Below are 11,386 nucleotides of genomic sequence, written 5' to 3'. Positions count from 1 at the left end.
AAATTGGACCATGTCCTCATTGGTGTAAAATTGAGATAAAACATTAAAAATAAAACATACGAAAATAAAAGAAAGATTAGCAAAGAAAAACATTCAACATAAAATTAAATTGGAATTGTACGAAACATAATAAATAGAAATGTACGAAACTGAAATTAAAACAATATAATAAGAAAATGAAAGATAAAACCTAAACATTCGGCGGGGAATCCGGAGGTGTTGGTGAAGTTTCCACATTACGGCGATGGAAAAATGAAAGCATCCGATGCCGAGTCGATCTATGCTCACGCCTCAAAGTATTGAGGTGGTCATTCATCACCATGTTGTTCTCCACCAAATCATCAATTCTTAAATTCATTTGTCTATTATTTGCATTGATTTGGTTCAAAATACGCCTTAAATCCACCGGATCATCATCGCGAGTTGCTTGGGCTTGTGGTGCATCATCCGCTCCTTCCTCCGCACCTCCTTCTTCGGTACCTACATTTTGGGAACTAGAAGTACCTCCACCCATAGTGCCACGAAGATGTGCAATACGGGAAACATAAGAAATAAAAACGGGAGGAACCACATAAACCAATAAATGAGCCCGCTCAAGAGCCGCAATGTCCAAAACCGGAACATACCCATGGTAGGTGGACATGTCATAAGTTGCCAATTCATCCCGTGCTCCCAAAACAATAGCGGTGATTAAATTACCGAGAGGGACTTGATTGGTATGAGCCCTCGAAGCACGATACAAATTGTCAAATATCATTCCAATGCTATCAACCTTTAAACCTTTGAATAAACCATCCCAAACAAACAAATCCCGGACTTGAATCTTCGAACTCTCAACACGACCAAATAGTGAAAAACTCAAATATTTGTGAAAGAAGAACACACAATTGTCCTTAATCAATTTGATTGAAGTGTTTTTAGAGTCGAAAGAAGTTTGATCCGAAAGAGTTTGCCAAAAAGAGTTATTGTCGAAATCCTTAGGCTTATCATAAAAATCACTAGTAGGGAAACCAAACATATTCCCCATAGCCTCATAATCTATGGTATAGGTAGTACCATTATTCCTAAAAGAAATTTCCGTTTTCTTTTTGTTCATCTTCAAAGTAACCAAAAACTCAACCACATAATCTGTAATTTAGGGAAAACGCATAGAAGCAAAAGTTGCCCACCCCAAAGTCTCAATAAAAGTATCAATTTGAGTAGCGAAGTTCAACTTCCTTACCGAATCAAAGTCAAGAAACTGCATGTCCACGAACTTACGAGTGGCGTTTAAAAAATGCTTGAAACGTCCAACTTCTTCCTCGGAATGAATATCGAAATAAGCCCCGCAACCAACACGAAGGCGATTAGCCTCGGTGACAGCCGGCTTGTGTCCAACACGCTTTGCTCTAGGCATGGTTATGGTGGTTAGGGTTAGAAAAATAAAAGATGAAAAGAGAAAAGCTTGAGGTTGAAGATGAAGTAGAAGTTGTATTGAGTCTTGAATTTGGAAAGGTGTAGGTGATTGAAAAGGGTAATGAATAAATTGGGAAGAGTAAAAGTAAGGTATTGGGAAGAGGTTAGAGTAAGGGATTGGTTAAAATTGGAGGTGATGTGAGGTTTGTGTAAGTAATAGGGTTGAATAGGAAGAGTAATAGTTAGATTAGGAATAGGAATAGGCTGAAAATAGGCAAAAATCCGGACTGATGAGTGCCTTAACCACGCGTGTCACTTGCTGAAGTTACCGAGAATCTGCCATTCTCGGCCGCGGATTAGCCCCTGGTCACCCAAATTCTGCAGATTAACTCCATTTTGTGTATTTCCTTGATAAATTTTATCCTGAACTCCTTGAAAATGTAATCTGTACTTAAAAACATAAGTGTAAAACATTAAATGATAAGGAAAACCAAAGGTTTATCCTTATTAATGGAAAAATAAACGTAAATGCTTTAATTAATGTATGTAAGTTAAGAATATTAAAGGTTTTGAACTAAAATTAATTGAAGCATTTATGTTTGTTCAATAATGTAAGTTAAATGAATCTTTATTTAAGGAATTAAAACTTAGTTATTAATAGTCATGAATTGACTAAAGTTTCATTTAATAGATTCATTAGTGTAGAATAATGAAAATAATGATAGTTTAACCATATAATCAAAATCAGGATATAATGCAAAAGAGAAATTTTTATTTATTGGAAATATGTACAACATATATACAAACAAAACAAACAAAGCTATGCTATAAATTCGTCCCTTTCAATCGGGATTTCCTTAGCCCTATAGCGGTCTATTTTCATCTGCACGAAAGCTTGACGTTCTGGTGCAGAAAGAAAATGTGGGCCTGATCGAAATACTCATTTCACTAGACCTTCATATTCTAAAAATTCATAGTCTAGCGTCGGAAAAGATTCAGCATCACTCCAAGGAACAGAAATACTTCCCTTGGTCCCTAGAATTATTCCACATATGATATTCCCAAATCCAACCTTCTTAGCCTTGGATCTAGACGCGGCAACAAGACCCTCCATCAGAATCTTTGAAGAATCAACCATGTTGCCTTGAAATATATCTCCAAGAACATAAAGATCAGTGTCTTTGACCACACTACTGAATGTGCGACCGAACAGACTGTGACTCAGAAATTTATGCAAATACAGCATAGAGTTGGAGTGAAAAGACTGATTATAGGCAAGTTTAGGATTGAAATGCCAGAATCCGGTGAACATTCTCCAAATATCAGTGGATGTCATGTCTCTTCCAGGGTGATTTTTGATAGTATCCTTTAAGGGAAAACCAAACCAAGCATGCAATTCAGGATATCCAAAAGTAAAGGTTTTGCTATCCCGACGAAAGCTAAGACGCACCCGACGCTTGTTAACAAAACGAACCGTACAGAAGAATTCGAATATCCAGTCTCCAATTATAGGAAACTTCATATCAACGAATTTGGTCCATCCTAAACGTTCCATATAGCGACTCATATCGTCTCTAATTCCTAGTTGATCGTTAAGAAAGTCATCCATGTATAACATTCCTACAAAGAATGTATATCGATGCCTCAAGAAGCGCCTTCCCTCATCATGATTGAAGATAGGAAAGTTACATCCATAGCGCTCTGATATGTCAGTATGTTTATTGCGTGAAGCAACAACTTTCTTAGATGGTGTGTTGTTAGAAGTCATGGTGTTTGGAATGAGTAAGGAAGCAAAAGGTTCTGAACTTAGTTTCTGGTTTGATGAATTGTAAGAATATCAGAGAATTGTTCTGACAGAGATGAAAAGAATGTAACAGAAAACTAAACCTCTAGAACCTATTTATAAAATCCTAGGATGAAAAGAGGTGTTTGTTTTGAAGTGAAAAGGCATAAAATCAGACCTCTTAAAAATGAAGAAACTCAATTTTTCGTTTCTGAAAAGTTGTGTCTGCTGGAAGATGAAGAACACAGGTCTGATTTCTGCAGAAATTCACCGTGTCGCGACCGAGGATTCTGAGCCGCGGTCGCGACACACTGATTTCCTTGCGGAAATCAGGCGTCAAAACCTCTATTTTCTGACCCTTTACCGAGAATCCCTATCCTCGGTAAGTTCAGAATTTTCCTGTCTATTTGAAAATCAATTGAAATCAGAATTCTCAACTGAGAATCCCAAATCCTCTGTAAGTTCAGAACTTCCCTAGCTAACTAGAAATACCCAAATTCTCAACTGAGAATTTTAAATTCTCTATAAGTTCAAAAAATTCCTTATCTTTTTAAGAATTCTAAATATGTGAATTCTCAACTGAGAATTCCAAAATCTCAACTGAGAATCACTAAATTTCTTCTAACTCACATTAAATCCCTAAAATTTAATTAAAATCACGACTTGAATATATTTTTTATGTATCTAAAATTCTAACATAAAGTGATATAATTTAAAACAAAAAAAATAAATAAAAATAAATAATAAAAAAAATAAACTATGTGTAGAAAAACGAAATGATTTATATGTCAGGTAATCTTGTTACGAAATCAGTTCCTATTTCAGAAATATTTTCGTAATAAATTTTACATCGATTACCATTAACTTTGAAACGATTGGCGCCAAAAACTTGTTGTAAATCAAAATTAAGTTTTCTAATAGCCCAATAGGCTTTATGTTCTAATTCGACTGGCAAATGACATGCCTTTCCATACACCAAACGGTATGGAGTCATTCCTATTGGTGATTTAAATGCAGTACGGTATGCCCATAGCGCATTATTGAGTTTTTGTGACCAATCTTTTCTTGATGATGAAACAGTTTTCTCTAGAATCCATTTGAGTTCTCTATTTGAGATCTCCGCCTGACCATTTGACTGAGGATGGTATGGCGTTGACACGCGGTGGCGTACTCCATACCTTTTCATAAGTATATCAAAATTTCGATTCATGAAATGGGTACCGCCATCACTAACAACGACTCTAGGACAACCAAATCTACAAAATATATCGTCAAGAAAATTAACAACTACTTTAGAATCATTCGTAGGGGTTGCAATTGCTTCAACCCACTTCGAAACATAATCAACGGCTACTAATATGTAAGTTTTACCATTGGAAGGCGGAAAAGGTCCCATGAAATCTATTCCCCACATGTCGAAGATTTCAACTTCCAATATGTTTGTGAGGGGCATCTCATCTTTCCTTCCTAAATTTCCTGTTCTTTGGCATTTATCACAACGAGTGATAAATGAACCAACGTCTTTAAACATCGTAGGCCAAAAGAAACCACATTCAAATATTCTAGCTACCGTTTTATTAACTCCATTATGTCCTCCGTATGAGCTGGAATGACATTCCGATATTATAGATTCATATTCATTTTCTCCAACGCATCTCCTAATTATCCCGTCACCACATGATTTGAATAAAAAGGGATCTTCCCAAAAATACTGTTTAATGTCGAAGAAAAATTTCCTCCTTTGTTGGAAAGATAATCCTTCCGGAACAATATCGGTTGCAAGATAATTAGCAATATCTGCATACCATGGTGACATGACACTTTCTACTTGATAGAGATGTTCATCGGGGAAATCATCTCGTATACCGATAGTTTCACCTATAGGACCATTTTCATCTTCTAGTCTTGATAGATGATCGGCGACAAGGTTTTCTACTCCCTTTTTGTCTTTAATTTCTATATCAAATTCTTGTAACAACAAAACCCATCTAATCAGACGCGGTTTTGCATCTTTCTTAGCAAATAGATAACGTAAAGCTGCGTGATCTGTATAAATAATAACTTTAGATCCTAACAAGTATGACCTAAACTTATCACATGCAAATACTACGCTAACATCTTTTTTTCTGTTGTTGTGTAATTTAACTGTGCACCGGACAATGTGTGACTTGCATAATATATAACATGTAATCTTTTATCCTTTCTTTGACCTAAAACACATCCTACAGCTAGGTCACTTGCATCACACATGATTTCAAAAGGCAAATCCCAATCGGGTTTAGCAATTATGGGTGCACTGAGTAAGGCTGTTTTCAATGTTTTGAAAGCTTTAATGCAATCTTTATTAAAATCGAAGGTTGAATCCTTCATAAGCAAATTAGTAAGTGGTTTGAAAATCACAGAAAAGTTTTTTATAAATCGTCTGTAAAAACCTGCATGTCCTAGAAATGATCTTACTCCCTTGACAGTTGTTGGTGGGGGTAATTTTTCTATTACTGAAGTTTTTGCTCTATCCACTTCTAATCCTTTTTCAGATATTTTATGACCTAAAACAATTCCTTCGTCAACCATGAAATGACATTTTTCCCAATTTAATACTAAATTCGTTTCTTCGCATCTAGAAAGAACTTTATCTAAGTTTTTTAAACATGCATCAAAAGAATCTCCATAAACTGAAAAATCATCCATAAATACTTCCATGATATCTTCAATGAAATCATTAAAAATTGCAGTCATACAACGTTGAAAAGTTGCTGGTGCATTACATAGACCAAAAGGCATTCTCCTATATGCAAATGTTCCATAAGGACATGTGAAGGTTGTTTTATCTTGGTCATCCGGGTAAATATATATTTGAAAGAATCCGGAATAACCATCAAGAAAACAATAAAATGCATGACCGGCTATCCTTTCGATCATTTGATCAATGAAAGGTAAAGGAAAATGATCTTTCCTAGTTGCCTTATTTAGGTTCCTATAATCTATACAAACCCTCCAACCAGTGGTGGTTCGCGTAGGTATTAATTCACCTTCATCATTCCTTACTACAGTTATGCCTCCCTTTTTGGGTACACAATGGATTGGACTAACCCATTCACTATCCGAAATAGGATAAATGATTCCATTGTCTAAAAGTTTAGTAATCTCATTTTTTACTACTTCTTTCATATTCGGATTTAAACGTCTTTGTCTATCCGCTTTAGGTGGCTTATCTTCTTCTAAGTGAATCCTATGCATTACAATACTAGGATTAATTCCTTTTAAATCTGAAATCTGCCATCCCATACTTCCTATTCTATTTCTAACAACTTTTTTCAAATTTTCTTCTTGATTTTCTGTTAATTTGTTAGAGATGATTATAGGTAGAGTATCACTTCCGCCTAGGAAAGTGTATCTCAGATGGTTTGGTAATTCTTTAAGTTCTAATTTAGGTGGAACTACTACTGAAGGCAGAACTGGTCCATCTTCTCGAATCAAAGGCTCTGGGTCCTTATCTTCTAATTCTTCACCCATTATAGGTTCTATTATTTCTTCTCTTTGAACAATGTCATTAACACATTCTTCAACTAAATCAAGTTTCATACAGGCGAAATCCTCCATAGGATATTTCATTGCTTGATTCATATCGAACTCGATCTTATCGTCACCTATTCTTAAAACTACTTTTCCTTCCGACACATCAACTAGAGCACGTCCCGTGTTCATGAACGGTCTACCAAAGATTAGCGGACAATTAGCATCATAAGCAAAATCTAAGATAACAAAATCAGTAGGAAAAATAAACTTGTCAACTTTTACTAAAACGTCCTCAATTATACCATATGGTCTTTTAGTGGATTGATCCGCTAATTGCAAAACCATATTGGTACGTTTGATGTTTTCTTCTAAACCTAATTTTTCAAAAATAGACAATGGCATCAAGTTTATACTAGCTCCTAAATCATAAAGACAACTTGGGAATTCCATATTTCCCAATTTACACGGAATGGTAAAGCATCCGGGATCTTTGAGTTTAGTAGGTAATTTGCTTGATACTATCGAACTACAATCTTCAGTAAGTGAAATGGATGAAATTCCTTCCCAACTAATCTTTTTTGAAATTAAATCTTTCAAGAATTTTCCATAGTTAGGAATTTGCGTAATTGCATCCATGAATGTTAAATTTATATGCAAATTTTTAAGTTTATCTAAAAATGATAAAAGTTGTTTATCATGGTCCTTATTTCGGACCTTGTGTGGAAAAGGTGGCTTTGGTACAAAAGGTTTCGTACTAGAGTCAATTGGTGTATCTTTTTGTTTTAATGTATCTTCTTTGGATTTTAGTAAATCATTTCCAGGTAAAGTTGAATTTCCGGGCATTTCCGGACCTAAGTAGTTTTTCCCTGAGTGAAGAGTGATAGCCTTAACATGCTCTTTCGGATTTTCTTCCGTTTGGCTGGGAAGACTTCCCTCATTGCGGGATGGAATTGATTTAGCAAGTTGTCCAATTTGAACCTCCAAATTATGGATGCTAGATGATTGGTTTTTGATAAGTTGATCGAATTTACTTTCGATCCGTTTAAAACCATCGTCTTGATTACTTACCTTTCCATTCATAGCATCTATAAATTTGTCGATTTTTGAAGATAAAGTGCTAATCGTATCTCTTGTTTGATTTTGATAATTATTTACACGATATTGATTAGCATTTGCATTATTATTATTATTACTATCTTTCCAGTTAAAGTTAGGATGATTTCTCCATCCAGGATTATAAGTATTAGAATAAGGATTAGTAGTTTGGTTTTGTCCTTGGACAAAATTTACCTGTTCTATCTCATTCATACCTTCGTAATCAATGTCTGTCTGGATCGGATTACCATTAGGATCGCACGGTGTCATAAACCTATCAACTTTGTGCGATAAGGCAGAAAATTGGGCTTGTAACATCGCAACTGGATCAAGATTCATTATACCTTTAACCGATGATGTACTTGAGGATGATGGTTTCGCCATTGGTATATGTCCACGCTCTGCGGGCCACATACTGCTGTTGATTGCCATTTCCTCCAAAAGTTCTCTTGCTTGGACGGACGTCTTCTTCATAAATAACCCTCCAGACATAGCATCTAATGAACCTCTAGTCGTAGGATTTAATCCATTATAGAATGTCTGCATTAAAAGTGCATCTGGCAATTGGTGGTGTGGGCATAAACGTTGAAGTTCTTTAAAACGTTCCCAAGCTTCATAAAGAGTTTCATTATCATTTTGGGTAAAAGATGTCAATTCTTTGATGACTCTTGCGGTTTTTGCTAAAGGAAAATATTTTGATAAAAACGCTTGGGCTAATTGGTCCCAAGTTTCAAATGTTGCAGCAGGCATAGAAGTTAACCAAATTTTTGCCTTATCCTTCAAAGTGAAAGGAAAGAGGCGAAGTTTGATTGCTTCGGCTGTTACATCAGTAATTTTAAAAGTATCACAAATTTCTAAGAAATTTGTCAAATGGGCATTAGGGTTTTCGTTAGGTAGTCCATAAAACGTTACGTTGTTTTGCAACATATTAAGCAAAGCAGGCTTAATTTCAAATTGATTTGCGTTTATACGGGGTCTAACTACACTATTAGTTACACCGGCCATTCCTGGCCTAGCATAATCCATAAGTGTCGGTGGATCGGCCATATTTTCTGGCTGGACTACTTTGGTTTTTAAGGGTGTTTTGTCTTTGTTTTTTTTTTGTCTTTCTTGTTTTTCTTAAGTGTTCTTTCAATTTCTGGATCAAGAGGGTCTGGTGGCGTGCCCGAACTTCGCGAACTGCGCATGAACTTGAAATTGTTGCACGAACCAAACTACCTTCAAAACAAAATTGAAAACAAATATGTTATAAAAACTGAAAATAAATAAAATGTAAAAGTTGTATAAAAATAATGTGTAAACCTAGATTCGAAAATAAAATACGAAAAATAAAAATTTTGTCAAAAATTTTGGCGTATCCCCGGCAACGGCGCCAAAAACTTGGTGAGCGATTTCCGCAAGTGCACGGTTTCGCTTGTAGTAATAAAAATATCGATCCCACAGGGATACGTTTTTTTAACGAAAAACTTATTTTTAAATATGTAAATTTCGAACTTGTTAGATTTACTATTGAATGTTAATGAAAAGTGAAATTTGTCTAATTGAATTTAGGAAAAATAATTGTTTAATTGAGTGTGTGGACTTTGAGTATTTGAAAATGCTAGAATAAGATTTTATATTAGAATATATCGATCGTTAGAAAAGTTTTCTGATTTAGGGATTAATTTTACAAAACAGGAACATTTAGAACTTTTAGAAAAACAAATAAATGTATTCGTTTACATTGAGCAAAGAAAACAACTTAAAATTTGTATTAATTATGATGATGAAATAAATGACGGAACCTCTAATTAATTGGCTTTGAACGTGGCAAAACCCTTTAGCCGGCATAATGCCCTTAACCAAATTAAAACTCTACCGAGATAATAATTTGCCTAAGTGTTCGACAAAGTTTCCTTGTAATGATTTTGAATTAACTACGTTTTAATGAAAACACCAGCAATCACTTTAGTGGGTTGGTTACCATAAGTGCTGCATAACGATTTATCGAATAGAACGGACTTTATTAGATGAAATATAAATTGATACAAGTTTACAGAGAACATGGAGCATCGAGTTCTTCGAGGGCGTGCAAGTGAACGGCTGATCAGTCCTTTCCTTGGGTTTCCTTAGAGGTTGTCAGGCTCAGGGGCGAACACTTTACTCAATCTTCTCGCTGTAACTTCGTAATAGGGATTCGGTCGGCCTCTACCAAAATGCAAACTAAAACTGGAACAATGTCTAAACGCTACTGTGTTTGTAATTAAACTATAAACAATATGTGTACCTCATCTTGTTTTGTACAGAATCTAATTTCTAACTCTCGAATTGTTTTTACTTAGAACTTATACATTAGTTCTACACTCTGATTCTATATGTATATTACATAACATTACATTGCATTTTTCTCAACATCAACTCTTTATTTATAGATGTTGAAGGGTTGTGATTGAAGTGATATGTCCTTTTGTGAAAAGACGTATTCGTTGGTAAAAAGTCGTGTCCGTTGTTAAGAATTGTGTTCTTTGTGAAGAGTCGTTTCTATCCACCCGAACGAACGCGTTTCTTGATTTTCAACATGTGTTCATTGCACCTTTGGCAGAATTCTGCACTTACCGAGAATGGGGATCCTCGGCCGTGAATGGGGGAACATCAAGTTAAGCTTTGGACGAAGGGAGGAAGTAGCTGAAGGACGCGTGTCGCGGCCGTGGGTGGTGGATTCGCGGTCGCGGCACGGTGCGTTTTTTCACTTCTTTGCTCTCGTTCGTGTCCTTGACTTGGCGCTTTTGATTTACGTCATCTTTGACTCCTTTTGTAGGGTTTTTCTTCTGTTTTTGATCCTTTTTCGTTCCTATTTGGATTTTACCAAATATTTAGGTACCTTGCAAGAAAGAAAGATATTCGAGAGTAAAAGTAATCTAAACAGATATACATAACACAAATTTGTAATAAAAATGATGTAAATATTAATGATATTTTAGGTATATTTTGGGCTTAACATGATACCGAGCCAGTGCTCGAAGTTCCTGATCCTCAACATGTTGAGCTAGCTAAGGAAATACCTGCTCAGGTCAGTGCTGAAACACCTCAACCTCCTCAAACCAGTCAGCTTCAGCCTGACTTTGAGCAAGTAGATAATTCTGCCGATCATCCTCTTCCACAACCATAAGTGCAGAATATCAACCAGTCAGCTCCTTCTGGCAATCTAAACTCAAGTCCAGCCGCTGATCATGCTGGCACTTCAAATAATGAACTGAACCAAACACCTCCTCCATCCGGTTCCACTCATATTCCGGCAGTTGGGTCAAACAATGATGGATCCTATGCTTATCTGAATGCCACTGAGTCTGGTCGAAGAATCATTGACTCAGCTCAAGCTCTACTCCAGGACCTCCATCAAACCAATGCCGATGCCGCTGGGTCAGTTCCTATTGAGCCAACTCAACTTTCTTCTGTCACTCAGCTTCTCACAGAAATCAAAGGTCTTAAGGATCTTCTGAGTGTCATGACTTCACTTCAGTCTCAACAACCCAGACAAGAATCAATAACAAAGCTGACCGAACTCCAGCTGACAATGGTCAATCACATGAACTCTCTTTAGGGTCAACTTCATAACCT

General features: G+C 35.9%; 1 non-coding gene across 1 annotated transcript; it reads left to right on the top strand.

Annotated features, from left to right (window-relative positions):
* The first annotated feature begins 8,351 nt into the window (after positions 1 to 8,351).
* LOC136204347 (small nucleolar RNA R71) lies at positions 8,352 to 8,458 on the top strand. The gene has a single exon (XR_010675191.1). It is a non-coding gene; the product is annotated as a small nucleolar RNA R71 (small nucleolar RNA).
* The last annotated feature ends 2,928 nt before the right edge of the window (positions 8,459 to 11,386 follow it).

The sequence above is a fragment of the Euphorbia lathyris genome, chromosome 8 (assembly GCF_963576675.1).
Source record: "Euphorbia lathyris chromosome 8, ddEupLath1.1, whole genome shotgun sequence".
In the NCBI taxonomy this organism is placed as follows: domain Eukaryota; kingdom Viridiplantae; phylum Streptophyta; class Magnoliopsida; order Malpighiales; family Euphorbiaceae; genus Euphorbia; species Euphorbia lathyris.
This window is presented reverse-complemented; position numbering and strand designations above follow the sequence as displayed.